The 16,017-nt window shown below is 43.4% G+C and overlaps 1 pseudogene; it reads right to left on the bottom strand.

Annotated features, from left to right (window-relative positions):
• LOC147859093 (trans-cinnamate 4-monooxygenase-like) overlaps nucleotides 1-16,017 on the bottom strand; it is a 95,685-nt pseudogene that overhangs the window by 69,715 nt on the left and 9,953 nt on the right.

The following is a 16,017-nucleotide window of genomic DNA, read 5'->3' as shown; positions in this document are numbered from 1 at the left end:
ATACTGCTCGGCCACAACCGAGTAATGAAACACTTCATTTAAGGATTAAACACAGAAATGGGAATAGAGATGAATACTTCAACACACATGAACAATAGAGAGTACACAGGATGTTTACGTGGAAAACCCTGCTAGGGAAAAACCACGGGAGCCCACAGGCTCCGAATTATCACCATTATGAGAGAGGTACAATCAGAGACTCGGAGGCAATGACCTCCAGCTTTGTTTCTTCGCCAAGCGGCGGTTACAATAGAAACCGTTCTGTATCTCACACACACACACACTCTCTCTCTATCAATAGTTATACACATACAACAATATGGCTACAACACACAACCACATAAAGTGATTGCCCTAAGTCATATTTATACTTATATGAACTTAGAATTATTTACAAATATAGCCTCAATAGGCTTACTCGAAAAAACATATTTACAGATATGTCTCTCTTCCGGTTCTCACTAGGTCTCCTTCGGTTTCCGGATCTCTTCTGGTTCTCACTAGGTCCTCTTCATTCATCACCGGATCCCATCCAGAGGGAGCGATTTCCCAACAATCTCCCCCTTCACACCGGCATGGGATGTCTTATCAGCCCAATCCGCTTTCGGCATGCGTCCAACTTATCGGTTGTCAGCACCTTAGTCAGCATGTCCGACCCGTTTTCCTCCGTGTGGATCTTTGTCAGCATGAACTCTTGATCTCCTACTCTCTCCTAGATCCAGTGGTACCTCCGCTGGATATGTTTCGTCTGTGAATGGTAGGACGCGTTCTTTGCAAGGTGGATGGCACTTTGATTGTCGCAGTAGAGCCGGTATTCCTCTTGTTGGATTCCTAACTCTTTGATGAAGTCATTAATTCAGATTAACTCCTTGCCAGCTACCCTGTACTCCGCCTCCGTGGTTGACAACGCAATCATCTTTTGCAGCCTCGACTGCCACGAAACTGTTGAGAAATCGTTGCGGAATATAAGTCATAGTAAACGAACTACGCTGAAAATACGAATCACAGAAATGTGCCAAGCAAAGACAAGAAAAAAACAGATGTACATAGAGATTTACGTGGAAACCCTAAAATGGGGAAAAGCACAAGAACAGATTCTTCACTATACAAATAGTGGATATACAATAGCGAGAAGATTACAACACTCTCTCTCGAGTGCATCAACCGCACAGGGCTCTTCGCGTTTGCTATTATACACACAGCAATGGCGCGACTCTTCCTTCTTCTCTCTCACTCACACTCACTGTTTCTACTGTTATGTTCTTACATTGTTCTACACTCGCTAAAGTTTTCCCTAGTTGCATATATACTTACGCAACTTTCAGACTATTTACAAATGTAGTCTCCCGAGTTGGCTATGTACACAATTCCGGTTTCGGACTCGGCCTATCGGCCTCGGCCAAGTCCCTCATCAACTCAGCTCCTCTCTCTCCCCATCAGGAGAGACCTATTTCCTAACATCATCATAATTATTATCATAATACTAATAATAGTCGAATTCTCAAACAGTCGACTCACTGTTTTCTGACTCTTCGACTGTCAGCTTTCCGAACAGTCGGATCATCCTCCCACTGGAGGGACATATTCCCAACAAACTCCCCCTTCAGTCCTGTGGGAGGAAATCTGTCAGTCCTGTATTTTGTCGACAGACTCAGAGTCTGTCCATAGGTAGGTTCTTCGTCAGCATGTCGGATCCATTGTCGTCAGTATGGATCTTTTCAAGAGCAAACTCTCCATCTTTGACTCTCTTTCTCAACCAATGATACCTTCTTTGTATGTGCTTGGTCCGAGAGTGGTATGTCGCGTTCTTGGCTAGACGTATGGCACTTTGGCTATCACAATGAAGCAAGAACTCCTTTTGCTTCATGCCTAGTTCGGTGAGGAAATTTCTCATCCAGATCAGCTCTTTTCCGGCCTCTACCGCTGCCATATACTCTGCCTCTGTAGTCGACAAGGCTACAGACTTCTGCAATTGTGATTGCCATGACACTGCTCCCTTGCATAGGTCATCACGTACCCTAACGTGGATCGGCTTGAGTCGACATCTCCTGACATGTCCAAATCGGTAAAACCTTCCAGCACAGGTTTTCCGACACCATACCTTAGGCACACTTCCGAGGTGCCTTTCAAGTACCTGAGTATCCACTTCACCGCTGCCCAATGTTCTCTCCCTGGATTACTCATATATCAGCTTACTACTCCCACAGCAAATGCTATGTACGGTCTCGTACAAACCATAGCATACATTAGACTTCTGATGGCTGAGGCATATGGGACCTTCTTCATCTCATCCTTTGCCATCTGCCCTTTCGAACACTACTTCGCATTTAGTCTGCAAATTATCGGCAGCACTAAGCCGACCGGCTTTGCGTTCGTCATGTTGAACCTCTCTAGGATCTTCGTTACATACTTCTGTTGTGACAACCATAGCACCTTCCGAGCTTTTTCTCGGGTTATGTGCATTCCTAGGATTTGCTTTGCCGGTCCAAGGTCTTTCATGGCAAATGATTTGCCAAGAGCTTTCTTCAAGCTTCCAATCTTCCTTGCATCTTGACCGACTATCAACATATCATCAACATATAGGAAAAGAAACAAGAAATCTCCTTCCTCGTACCTTTTGACGAACACACAGTGATCAACCTGTGTTTTCTAGAACCGATGTTCCATCATGAAGGACTCGAATTTCTTGTGCCATTGGTGTGGAGCTTGTTTCAGACCGTACAATCTTTTCCTCGGTCGACACACCAGATTCTCTTTCCCTTTCTCCTCAAAACCTTTGGGTTGACGCATGTAGATCTCTTCGTCTAACTCCCCGTGTAGAAATGCGGTTTTGACATCCAACTGTTCGATCTCCAGGTCCAAACTGGCCGCTATGCTCAAAACAGTTCAAATGGATGTCATCTTCACAACTGGTGCGAATATTTCGTCAAAGTCGACGCCCTTCTTCTGTTGGAAACCCTTCACCACTATGCGGGCTTTATACCCGGACTCGTTGTCGACTTCTCCAGTCTTCACCTTATAGACCCATTTATTCCTGAGTGCTCTCTTACCTTTCGGAAGCTCTACTAGGTCATAGGTGTAATTCGCGTGGAAGGATTCCATCTCCTCTTGCATCGTGTTCAGCCATTTTTCTCTACTCTCATCGGTAGTGGCTTCTTCATTACAGTCTGGTTCACCATCATCAGTCAAGAGGATGTATTGACTGGCATATGTAGTCGGTGCCTTCCTTTCTCTGAGTGGGTACCTTCGTCCACTCGCTCTTGGCTCTTTTCCAGATGTCTCTGCCAACTCTTCTCTTTGCTTGGGATTCTGCTCATCAATTGGAATCTCCAGGTTGGACAGCTCCAACTCATATTCCTCAATTGATTTTAGTAGGTCTGCCGACTCTAACTCATAGTCTGTTGGTCTTTCCGAGTCGACCGACTCGGATTCAGGTCTGTCGGCCAGTTGTCTCCTTACAGCTGCCGGTGACGACTCACTTGGCCTTAAATCGATGGTAGTCGAGGTTGACTGGGGAGTCGGTTCCGACTTCTGTTGCTTCCAGTCTTCAATTGTCTTGTCTTCTAGAAAGACTACATCCCGACTTCTCACTACATTTTCTTGTCGACTAGGTCCCATTGCCTGTAGCCGAACTCATCTTCCGAGTATCCCATGAATATGCATGCTTTCGACTTGTTGTCGAGCTTTGACCTCTGATCCTTTGGTACATGCATATACGCCAAACATCCGAACACCCTCAGGTGTTGGTAGGAGACATCCTTCCCTGTCCACACCCTTTGTGGGACATCACCCTTTAATGGCACTGAGGGAGACTTGTTGATCAAATAAACAGATGTGTACATCGCCTCAGCCGAATAGGATTTCGGCAGTTTCGCATGGGAGAGCATGCTCCTTACTCTCTCCATGATCATCAGATTCATCCTCTCTGCAAGCTTGTTCAACTCTGGGGTCTTTGGTACTGTGTATTCGATTCGAATACCTTGGCACTTGCAGTATTCCTCGAACTGCCCTTTGTATTCGCCACCGTTGTCGGTTCGGACAACCTTCAATTTCCGACCTGACTCTCTTTCGGTTCTTGCTTGGAACTCCTTGAAAACTGATAGTACTTGATCCTTCGACCTCAATACGAAGGCCCATGTTTTCCGACTATAGTCGTCAATAAACGTTACAAAGTACTGTCCTCCTCGATATGATGGAGCATCCACATAGCACACATCCGTGTGCACTAGTTCCAGTGCAGCATCTCTTCTCCTCGGTGGTCTTGTGTGGAATGCCGCCCTGTTCTACTTTCCGGCTAAGCAGTCGACACACTTCTCCAGGTGCACTCCCTTGACTTCTGGTAGAAGTTTTTGGTCTGCTAACATGTGCATTCCCTTCTGACTCATGTGGCCTAGCCTGTTATGCCATATCTCCCCTGTCGAGTCAGTTGCCACATTTACTTCCGATTTGCACAGTCGGGCATGCATCATGTACAATGTGCCTTCTTTCTATGCTCGGGCTACTATGAGATTTCCTCGGCAGAACTTCCACTTGCCATTCCGAAAGCTACCACTATAGCCTTCGTCATCAAGACTTCCAGTTGATATCAAATTCAATCTTATATTAGGGACGTGTCGAACATCCTTCAACGTTAGTCGACACCCTGTCGACGTCGTTAAGCACACACTTCCGACTCCGGTTATCTTGCATTCTCCACTATCACCCATCTTTACATAGCCATGATCCCTGGCTATGTAAGTCGAGAAATACTCTCTCAACGGAGTAATATGGAAGGATGCGCCGGAGTCGATCACCCACGTGCACTCTTCACTTGCAAGGTTTGCACTCGTCTATTCACAAAAGAACAGGAGTTCTTCATTGCTGAAGTGTTCTTGTCATCCGGAATCTTCCAGGGTTCGACATTGTTTCCGACACTTGTCTTTTTTCATGTCTTGGCAGTCCTTCAATTTGGCGTGGGATTTGTCCATTCACTACGGACTTCTTCTTCACTGGTCCCTTCCTCTGTCCATATGTTGAGTCAGATTCGACTCCATTTGGGACAGGACTCCTTTGTCTTTCCTCCTTGCCTCCTCGTTTAGGATGCTTATCTTCACCGTCTGTAGAGACAAGTTCTCTTCTTGACAGGAGGTGCCGAGAGTAACCACCAGGTTCTCCCAGCTTTCCGATAGTGTGCACATCAACAGGACGGCCTGCATAGCGTCATCTAGGGGGAACTCAGTCAACACAAGTTGATTTACATACCCCATGAACGTGTTGATGTGTTCAACGATGCTCTCACCATCTCTGTATTTCAGCCGTACGATCTTTCTCATGAACAAGGTTCTATTGAGCGCGTTCTTCTTCTCATAAAGACCTGATAGCTTCTGCCACATCTCATGGGCATTTGTGTCGTTCGCCACATGCTGAAGGACACTTACATCGGCGCATTGTCAGATAGTGGCCATTGCCTTCCTATTCAGAAGCTTCCAGTCCGACTCCAATACCCCCTGGGTATTTCTGCTTTGTCGACTGGCTCGTATAGGTCTTTAACTATGAGAAGGTACTCCATCTTGATCTTCCAGTCTGCATAGTTCTGTGAGTTGAGGACTATCAGTCCTAGGAAACCGCTCACACCTCCTTCCATGCTTGCACCTCAAGCTCTGATAACAGTTTGTTGAGAAATCGTTGCGGAATATAAGTCATAGTAAACGAACTACGCTGAAAATACGAATCACAGAAATGTGCCAAGAAAAGACAAGAAAAAAACAGATGTACACAGAGATTTATGTGGAAACCCTAAAACGAGGAAAACCACGAGAACAGATTCTTCACTATACAAAAAGTGGATATACAATAGCGAGAAGATTACAACACTCTCTCTCGAGTGCATCAGCCTCACAGGGCTCTTCACACCTGCAATTACACACATAGCTATGGCGCGGCTCTTCCTTCTTCTCTCTCACTCACACTCATTGTTTCTACTATTCTGTTCTTACAATGTTCTACACTCGCTAAAGTTTGTGCTAGTTGCATATATACTTACGCAAGTTTCAGACTATTTACAAATGTAGTCTCCCGAGTTGGCTATGTACACAATTCCCTCATCAACTCGGCTCCTCTCTCTCCTCATCCGGAGAGACCTGTTTCCTACTAACATAGTCGAATTCTCAAACAGTTGACTCACTGTTTTCCGACTCTTTGACTGTCGGCTTTCCGAACAGTCAGATCATCCTCCCACTGGAGGGACATATTCCCAACAGAAACAACTCCCCCTACATAAGTCATCACATATCCGGATGTAGATTGGCTGGTATCCGCATTAGCCGACATGTCCAAATCCGTGAATCCGTCATGTTGGGGATTACCGGAGCCAAACCGGAGGCACCTACTCGAGGTGCCTTTTAGATACCAGAGTATCCACTTGACCACGTTCCAGTGCTCCCTTCCGGGATTGCTCATGAACCGGCTCACCACTCTGACATACCATCACATACATCAAGCTTCCGATGGTAGAGGCATGTGGTATCTTCATCATATATGTCTTCTCCGCCTTTGTCCTCAGACTTTGTTTTCCAAATAGCTTGCAGTTTGCCGGAAGTGTCGATCCGATTGGCTTCGCCTTCGACATGTCGAACCGTTGGAGCACCTTTGTCACATACTTCTCCTGTGACAACCACAACAGCTTCTCCAACCGGTCCCAGATGATATGTATTCCAAATATCTGTCTTGCCGGCCCGAAGTTTTTCATTGAGAAGGTTCGGTTCAGAGCCTTCTTCCGCATCCGAATCTTGACTTGGTCTCGTCCGACGATCAACATATCATCCACATATAGGAGGAGTATCAGGAAATCTCCTCCGTCAAATTTCTTCACAAACATGTAATGATCGACTTGCGTTTTGTGGTACCCTTGGTTAGTCATGAAGGAGTTGAACTTCCGGTACCATTGTCGGGGAGCTTGTTTCAATCCATATAAGCATTTCTTCAGCCGGCACACCAGGTGCTCCTTCCCTTTCTTCTCAAATCCTTCTGGTTGATGCATGTAGATCTCTTCTTCGAGGTCGCCATGTAGGAATGTTGTCTTGATGTCCAGTTGCTCTACCTCGAGGTCCATGCTTGCCGCTATATCCAATACCGTCCGGATGGATGTCATCTTTACTACCGGGGCAAATATCTCATCAAAATCCACTCCTTTCTTCTACTAGAACCCCTTCACCACGATCCGGGCTTTGTGTCTTGGTGGGTTTCCGACATTTCCAAGTTTCAGCTTGTACACCCACTTGTTCTGGAGTGCCCTCTTTCCTTTCGCCAAGTCTGTCAGTTCATACGTGTGGTTCTCATGCAAGGAATCCATCTCATCCTGCATGGCACTTAACCACTTGTGTCTGTGGGTGTCTCTCTTTGCTTCTTCGAAGCTTTCCAACTACCCCTTGTGAAGTCAATTTTTACTCATAGGAAAAGACCGTGACAAATGCATTGGATGCGAAGGTATAGAAGAATAAAGCACAATATGAAAGGTCCAAGAGTTAAAAGGTAAATGAAATTGAAGAGAGAATAAAGTTAGAGGCGTTTTTCAAAAGTAGAAAAAGCAAAAAAAAAGAAAAAGAATAAAACGCAGGAAATTAAGCAGAAAAAGCAAGGTAGAGAATCATAACTTCTTCATCTCTTATCCAAATTTCAAAAGAAAAGATTCGTAAGAAAGTTGACAAAGAGAGCTTTCTAGTATGACAAAATTGGATGAAAAACCAGAAATAATTATATGAAAAACGCACCACACAAACTAGAGGATATATAAAAGAAAAGAAAAGAAAAAAGCAAGAATAACACAACTAAAAACCTATAAGTATGAAGGGATTCTTAGCAATTAACAGGAGGAAGGAAGAATAGAATATCTACAAGAGAGGATAGATGATCTACAAGAAGAAGGGAGAAAGAATAAGAGGGTTATAAGAAGCTTAGTAGAAGAAAGGGTGAAGAAGGAAAGACTTTTTTGTCTAATATTATATTTAAGTAGTTATTTGGTTTTTATTACTCTTAGAGTATAAGAGTATTGTATTCTTTTCTTATTAGTATAATGAAGCATTCTTTTTTCCTCCTCCTCTCTTCTCTATCATTTTTCTCTATCTCTTCATCACCCCTCATCGGTTAGCAACACATGCTCTGCATCTGCAAATCTCTAGGGGGCTCTTCTCTCTTGGAGAGGATATCTCCGTCCCTGGTTTCTGACTACTGGTTCCTTCGTCTGTTCCTCATTCGAATCCAATTCGGGATCTTGTCCACTTCCGATGTCTTCTTCTTCTTCTTTGGCCGGTTTGTCGAGCGTCATTCGGTTACCGGCTGGCATCCGGTTTTCAACCAGGTAGGTCCTTATGTCCTCAGGCCGGTTTTCATTGGATGATCCGGAGTTGATCATCTTCTTCTCCGACTCCCAGACTGCAATGGTCTTGTCTTCCATGAAGACTATGTCCCGACTCTGGAACGCCTTCTTGTCGACCAGATCCCACACCCGGTAACCGAACTCATCATCTCCGTATCCAAGGAATATGCATGGCCGGTACTTTGGATCCAGCTTTGCTCTCTTGTCCTTCACCACATGCACGTATGCGAGACACCCAAACACCTTCAGATTCTGGTAAGATACATCTTTACCGGTCCAGACTTTCTGATGTGAGTCTCTTCCCAAGGGTACTGAGGGTAATCTGTTTATCACATACGTCGCCGTCGTGAGCGCCTTAGCCCAAAACGTCTTGGGTAACTTGGCATGTGCGAGCATGCTTCAGACTCTCTCCATTATGGTCCGTTTCATCCTTTCGGGCAGCCTATTCAATTCTGGCGTCTTTGGCATGGTAAATTCGAGCCGGATACTCTTCGACCGGCAGTACTCCTCGAACTACCCCCGGTATTCTCCTCCGTTATTTGCTCGAACCGCCTTCAACTTCCGGCCGGTTTCTCTTTCGGATCAATTCTGGACTCCCTGTCCTTCCGGCCCAGCGTTACTCAATGTGACAACTAACATCTCCCAGCTATCCAGGAGGGAACCGAGCAGGAGTAATGCGAGTACCTCATCGGCAAGAGGTATTTCCAACGAGGTTTCTTGGTGGATTAGTCCTTGGAAGGCATTCATGTGCTCCGACATACTAGAGTCGTCCTAGTACCGGAGCCTCACTATCTTCCGGAATACCGAAACCTAATTAACAATCTTCTCCCAGAGTTCATGAGCCTTGCTCTCTTCATTGAAGTTGTTGTACAGGCTCATGTTGACTAAGTACCGGATGCATGCAATCGTCTTCATGTGCATCAACTCCCACACCGTGGCGTCGATCTTATCCAGTCTCTTGTCCCCGAACTGAACCAGCAACCAAAGATCTTTAACCACCAGCATATCCCTCATCTTCGACTTCCACACTGAGTAGTTGGAGCCAGTGAGCTTGAATATACCTCAAAACGGTTCTTCCATTTCCTGTGTTGTTCGCTCAGATACCAGTTTGAAGAGAATATCACAGAATACTGCTCGGCCACAACCAAGTAATGAAACACTTCATTTAAGGATTAAACATAGAAATGGGAATAAAGATGAATACTCGAACACACACGAACAATAGAGAGTACATGGGATGTTTACGTGGAAAACCCTGGTAGGGAAAAACCACGGGAGCCCACAAGCTCCGAACTATCACTATTATGAGAGAGGTACAATCAGAGACTCGGAGGCAATGACCTCCAGCTCTGTTTCTTCGCCAAGCGGCGGTTACAATAGAAACTGTTCTGTATCTCACTCTCTCTCTCTCTCTCTCTCTCTATCAACAGTTATACACATACAACAATATGGCTACAACACACAACCACATAAAGTGATTGCCCTAAGTCATATTTATACTTATTTGAACTTAGGGCTATTTACAAATATAGCCTCAATAGGCTTACTCATAAAAACATATTTATAGAAATGTCTCTCTTCCAGTTCTCACAGGCTCACTTCCGGTTCTCATTGGGTCCTCTTCATTCATCACCGGATCCCATCTAGAGGGACCGATTTCCCAACTACTATCACACTCAAAATTGTCTAAACCCTTTTGGAGTGAAACAATGAGGACTGCAGTTGACCTCATGGATCTATCTCCATCAGTCTTTTTTTTTGGGATGATGATGTACCCGAGAGGGTGTGAACTGATTAGAAGGTGCCATACAAACACTTGAGAGTGTTTGGATTTAGGGCCCGTGTTCATGTGCGAAAGATGAAAGATCCAAGCTTGATGTAAACCATGCATATTTTCTAGGATACTGCCATGAAGAATCCAGCCATTGACTATATGACCTAGAGAAGAAGGTCATAAGAAACAGGGACGTGGTATTCCCTAAGGAGATGAATGAAATGCCAAATTTCACCCCTTGTTTTTCAGTCACTAAATGTCCAACTCCTACCCCTAGACACCCAAGGATCATGCAGTTGATGATGATACAGCTGATCATGCAGCCGATGATGATGATGATGGATAGGATCATGATCATCAAACTATAGGTGACTAGATAGATGGCGTTTCAGCATCTCCACAAGAGGTGGAGGAGGTGAGGGCTATGAGATGAAGATGATCTTCACATGATTATGTGATGTTCTTAGATAGTAGAGAAATAGAAAGCTTTAGAGAAGCTTGAAGTTTGCAAACGAAAGGCAAACCTAGTTGTGCCCCCCACTTGAGATGGATGGGGAGAATGTTGGGTCTATCCACTCAAGTGGAGCCCACAATGTGAAGGGCCGACTGAGAGTTGGATGAGCATTGCTTAGCCGATTGGGAGTCGGCTGAGTGCCGAATGGACATGGGGCCAAAAAGGGGGAAAGTGATAATTATTTAGAATTATATATACATATGCCTTTTTCCTTGTATATTTTTTGGTGTGTGCCTTTTGTGTGTGTGAGTGTGAACACAGGTATACAGAAGTTGGACAATAAGGAGAAAAAAATAAAGAGGAAAGAGAGTGGGACCTGATTTTTTTTCAGAGAACACAGTTTACATAGCAAAAACAGAAACAAAGAGAAAAATAGAAAATAGAGAAGAAAACAGAAAACGAAAGAGTGAGAGAACAAGCGGAAGAGCGTTCTACCGAAGTGAAGACAGAGACTTGTGAGGGATTGGTCGTGCTAACAGAGAACCATGACTGTACAACACATCTCCTATCTACTCGCATTCAGGTTCCTTCGTTTCGTGTTGTTTTCTGGTTTCCTATTTTGCTAGTTTTTCTATCCACCCAGTTGGGTGAAGAATTGTAAGGTTATTTGCTTGTTGGTTTATCCACCCAATTGGGTGAGGATCGTAGCCAAGGTTGTTGCCTTAAGGCTAGCACATTTCTTGTGCTTATCATTGTTGTATCCACCCAATTGGGTGAAGATTGTAGCCAAGGTTGTTGCCTTGAGGCAAGCACATTTCTTGTGCTTATTGTTATTATATCCACCCAATCGGGTCAAGATTGTAGCCAAGGATGTTTGCCTAGAAGCTAGGACATTTTTCTAGTCAAAACCTAGAGAGTCCGTACTCACTTGTACCTACTATTGTGTAGCCAAGGCTGCGGCCTTGAGGTTTGTACCTTTCTCTAGTCAAAACCTAGAGAGGTCGTACTCAACTTGTAATCTTTGTTATTCTATCCACCTGATTAGGTGAAGGTTGTAACAAAGGCAATTGCCTTGAGGTAGATACACTCCTTTAGTGAGGTCGTATTCCATTGTACTCAAAATTATAGTGAAGTTGTTTGGAACCTACGATTCCCGTTGTTTTTCCCTACTTTGGGTTTTCCACATTAAACTTTTTGGTGTACTCTCATTTTCATCTTGTGGTTTCATCTAGTGTTAATTGTGTTTGAAGTTTAAATCATCCCGATTTAGTCGCATATTCCCAACAAATAGCATACTTCTCATCATTTGAAAGGGGTTACACACTGTTTGATTCCCTGCAAGATTGCAACAATGGATACAATTGAGTACAGAAATTAGACAACATTGGACCAATTTACAATATATATTAGGGTACTAGAATTTTGGTACTTACTTGTGTTCATCATGGAAATAATCCTTCAAGATCTTGAGCCGGTGTTCCTTGATCTTTAGGCAGAGCCGGAGGTAACCTCTGAGGAAAGGGGCAAGGATATGGATAAAATCACCATAACTGAAGTCGAAGCTTTGGGCGAGCCGGTGGCGCTCACCATTGAGCCTCTTGAGCTCAATGAAGATGGGGTCATCCTTGTGCTCAAATCGGTGGCCAAACATCATCCTGGACATGAGCAGCTAGAGACTATTGCGGATGGAAATCCGTGTGATGTGGGCACCAGGGTTACCCTTGATGTCTGCAATGGCAAAGTTGATCTCTTCTTCCCAGTAGACCCTTGACTGATGGACCACCTTGTTGGTGAAGAAAGGGACGGTCATGATGCATCGCATCTTGCGTTAGTGCTCGCCATAGACAATAAAGACCATGTCCTAGCCTTTGCCTGTGAAGATATCAAAGATCCCGTTGCGAGTACAAGAGCCAAACTCTACACCCTGTGCGTGGAGCACCTCCTTGGTCAGCTCCACAGATGACACTACCATGAGGTGTTGGGGAAGCACAAGACAATACTACTCTTCCACACGAAAGCTAAAAAATCTTTTCCCCACTTGTGTTGTAAAATAGAAAATAGTAATCAAAATCAAAACCAATCTTGACAGAAATTAAGTAAGAAACTCCACACTTGAACACTAACAAGATAAAAAAGACACGAGATTTACGTGGAAAACCCCGATGTGGAGAAAAACCATGGGACCGTTGACAACGGCACCAAAATTCCACCAATAAACAATAATCCAGTGGGTACAACAAGTTTTCATCTCTAGTTCAAAACTAGAGGCTTTACCATCTTCAAGGTAAGTCCTTGGATCAACAAATCTCTACAAATCATAACATAGAGTGGCAAACTTCACAAATTCATGAAATCTGATCAAAGTAGAATCTATGAAGATAGAGAAAAGAAAAGCAATAATCCAACTATTGGATTTCTAAGAAGATAGTATCAGGAACAAGTCATTAAAATTTGGCCACGATCGGAGGTTGTTTGGTCATCGATCGAGGCAAGAATAGTAGCTGGCCACTCTACATCTATCTTCTATCCCTCTCTCTTTTCTTTCTTGCTAAATAGTAATAATGGGGTTATGTTCTTTTTTTTAGTATATTATAAAAATACAAAAGTAATAATAATGGGGTTATGTTTCTAAAAAAAAACCCTTATTACCCCAAAGAAAAAAAAACCTAGAAGTAGAAACTTTATTTGCGCCATTTTCATACTAATTTGGACCCATTACAACATACATATCCACATTCTAATGTGGATTAAAAAAAAACATAGACCCAATGAAATATTTGAACCTCTTCCTCCATGTAGGAGGGAAGAAACCAACAAATCTCCCCCTCACTCCTACATGGGGGGTTCAACCAAACCCGCTTTCAAGCGGCAAGCTTCAATCTTACTCTTAGATAAGATTTTAGTCAACATGTCCGATCCATTTTGATTGTTGTGCACTTTCTCAAGTGCAACTATTTTTTCTTCCACCACTTCACGAATCCAATGATATCTTCTTTGAATATGTTTGGTTTGGGCATGGTAAGCAGCATTCTTGGCAAGGTGAATTGCACTTTGACTATCACAATAAAGTATATACCTTTCTTGGGTCAAATTAAGTTCTTCAAGAAAATTCGTCATCCATAACAACTCCTTGCATGCTTTAGTGATTGCAATATATTCAGCTTTAGTTGACAATGCAACACACTATTATACCTTAGATTGCCAAGATGCAGCTCCTCCTGCAAATGTCATCAAATACCCAGAAGTAGAATTGCTAGAATCAATATCACCTGACATATTTGCATCTATGTAGCCATCTAACACAGGTTGTCTAGGTTCAAAACATTAACAAACTCTAGAAGTACCCTCCAGATACTGGAAAATCCATTTCACAGCTGTCCAATGCTCCTTTCCCGGATTAGACATGAATCGACTAACAACTCCAATTGCATGTGCAATGTCTGACCTTGTACAAACCATGACATACATCAAACTACCAACATCGGAGATATAAGGCACTGTCTTCATCTCTTCTTTTTCTTCTTTACTTGTAGGACACTGACTAGAACTCCATTTCACATGGCTTGCAAGTGGAGAATTCACATATTTAGCCTTGTTCATGTTGAACTTTTGGAGCATCGTTTCAATGTACTTCTCTTGTGATAACCATAGCTTATTGTTCTTTCTATCATAGGAGATGTTCATGCCCAAAATTTGCTTTGCAGGGCCAAGATCCTTCATGGCAAAGGACTTGCTTAAAGAATTCTTCAAATTAACAATCCTCTTGGTGTTAGAACCAATAATCAAAATATCATCCACATATAGAAGAAGAATAAAGAAATCAATCTCAGAGTAATTATTCACAAACACACAATGATCCACTTGTGTTTTGTGAAAACCATGATCAACCATGGATGACTCAATTTTCTTATACCATTGACGAGGTGCTTGTTTTAAACCATACAAGCTTTTTCTCAATCTACACACAAGTTTTTCCTTACCCTTAATCTGGAAATCTTCAGGTTGTAGCATGAAGATCTCCTCCTCCAAATCACCATGAAGGGATGCAATCTTTACATCAAGTTGTTCAATCTCCAAGTCCATACTCGTAGCCAGACATAGAACAACTGTGATTGAAGACATCTTCACAACTGTAGAAAAAATCTCATCAAAGTTGATGCTTTTTTTTATATTGAAGCCTTTCACCACTAATCTTGCTTTGTACTATAGTGGTGAGTCATCCATCATCTCCAGATTTCAATGTAAACACCCACTTATTTTTTAGTGCTCTTTTACCTTTTGGTAACTCCACTAGATCGAAGGTGTGGTTCTCATGTAAGGATGTCATCTCATCTTGCATGGCATTGTACCACTCCTTGCGCTTCTCATGTGACATAGCTTCCTCATAATTCTCTGGCTCTCCCCCATAAGTAAGCAATACATAATCACTAGAGGGATATCTCGAGGAAGGTTGTCTTTGTCTAGTGGATTTCCTCAGTTGAGGTTCTGCTAGTATAGGTGGCTCTCTGGTGGCTTGTCACCATTTTCATCATTGCTGTCATCTTCATGATCATCAACATCCTGTGTATCTCCCCATGTGTTTGAGGGGATGGATCAAGAAACACTGGGTTTGGGTGTACTCCGGTGATAGAAGGAGACTCTGAATGACTAGACTTGTCAATCTCTTCAATGGTTTGGTTTTCAAAGAAAACAACATCTCGACTTCTGATCACTTTCTTGCTAAGAAGATTCCAAAGTCTATACCCAAACTCATCGCCTGAATATCCAAGAAAAATGCATTGTTTGGTTGTCTTAGCAAGCTTGGATCTCTCATCCCTAGTAATGTGTACAAATGCTCTTCAGCCAAAGACCCTTAGATGCTTATAAGGAACATCTTTCCCCGTCCAAACTCTTTGTGGAATATCACCTTCAATTGGAACTGAAGGAGAAAGGTTGATAATATGCACAGTTGTAAACATTGCCTCTACCCAAAATATCTGATACCAAATATTATAGATCATAGCACTAATGTAAGCTTAAGATAAGGATAAAGAATTGAAAGATAGAAAGGAGAAAGAGAAAGAAGGGTGCCGATCCACCCGACCACCCCCGAGCGAAGGGATCGAGACGGACTCGAGCCTCGATCGGCGTCCCATACCACTGCCGTGGCGTCGAGTCGTACCTGGTGCTGGAGCGCTCGCTACAAAAGTTGACCCACCACACGAGCAGAGTCTCGATGTAGTCAAAAGATGCTCAAATGAGGGTAGCTAGGCCTCTTATTTATAGCGATACCCAAGGCCCCCAGGCAAGTTCACACTTGACCTAATGGGTTGTCTCAATCCCGAGGATTAAAAGTAATCCTCCCCTTCTTTACACTCTCATTTAACCCTCACACTTATCCACGTGTATAGAATACTACGGTAAATTCTTACCACGGGATATTATATGGTCATGCCC

This window comes from Azolla caroliniana, unplaced genomic scaffold (genome assembly GCF_043228905.1).
Source record: "Azolla caroliniana isolate FFs.n. ecotype wild unplaced genomic scaffold, voAzoCaro1.0.p SCAF_10, whole genome shotgun sequence".
Lineage (NCBI taxonomy): Eukaryota > Viridiplantae > Streptophyta > Polypodiopsida > Salviniales > Salviniaceae > Azolla > Azolla caroliniana.
This window is presented reverse-complemented; position numbering and strand designations above follow the sequence as displayed.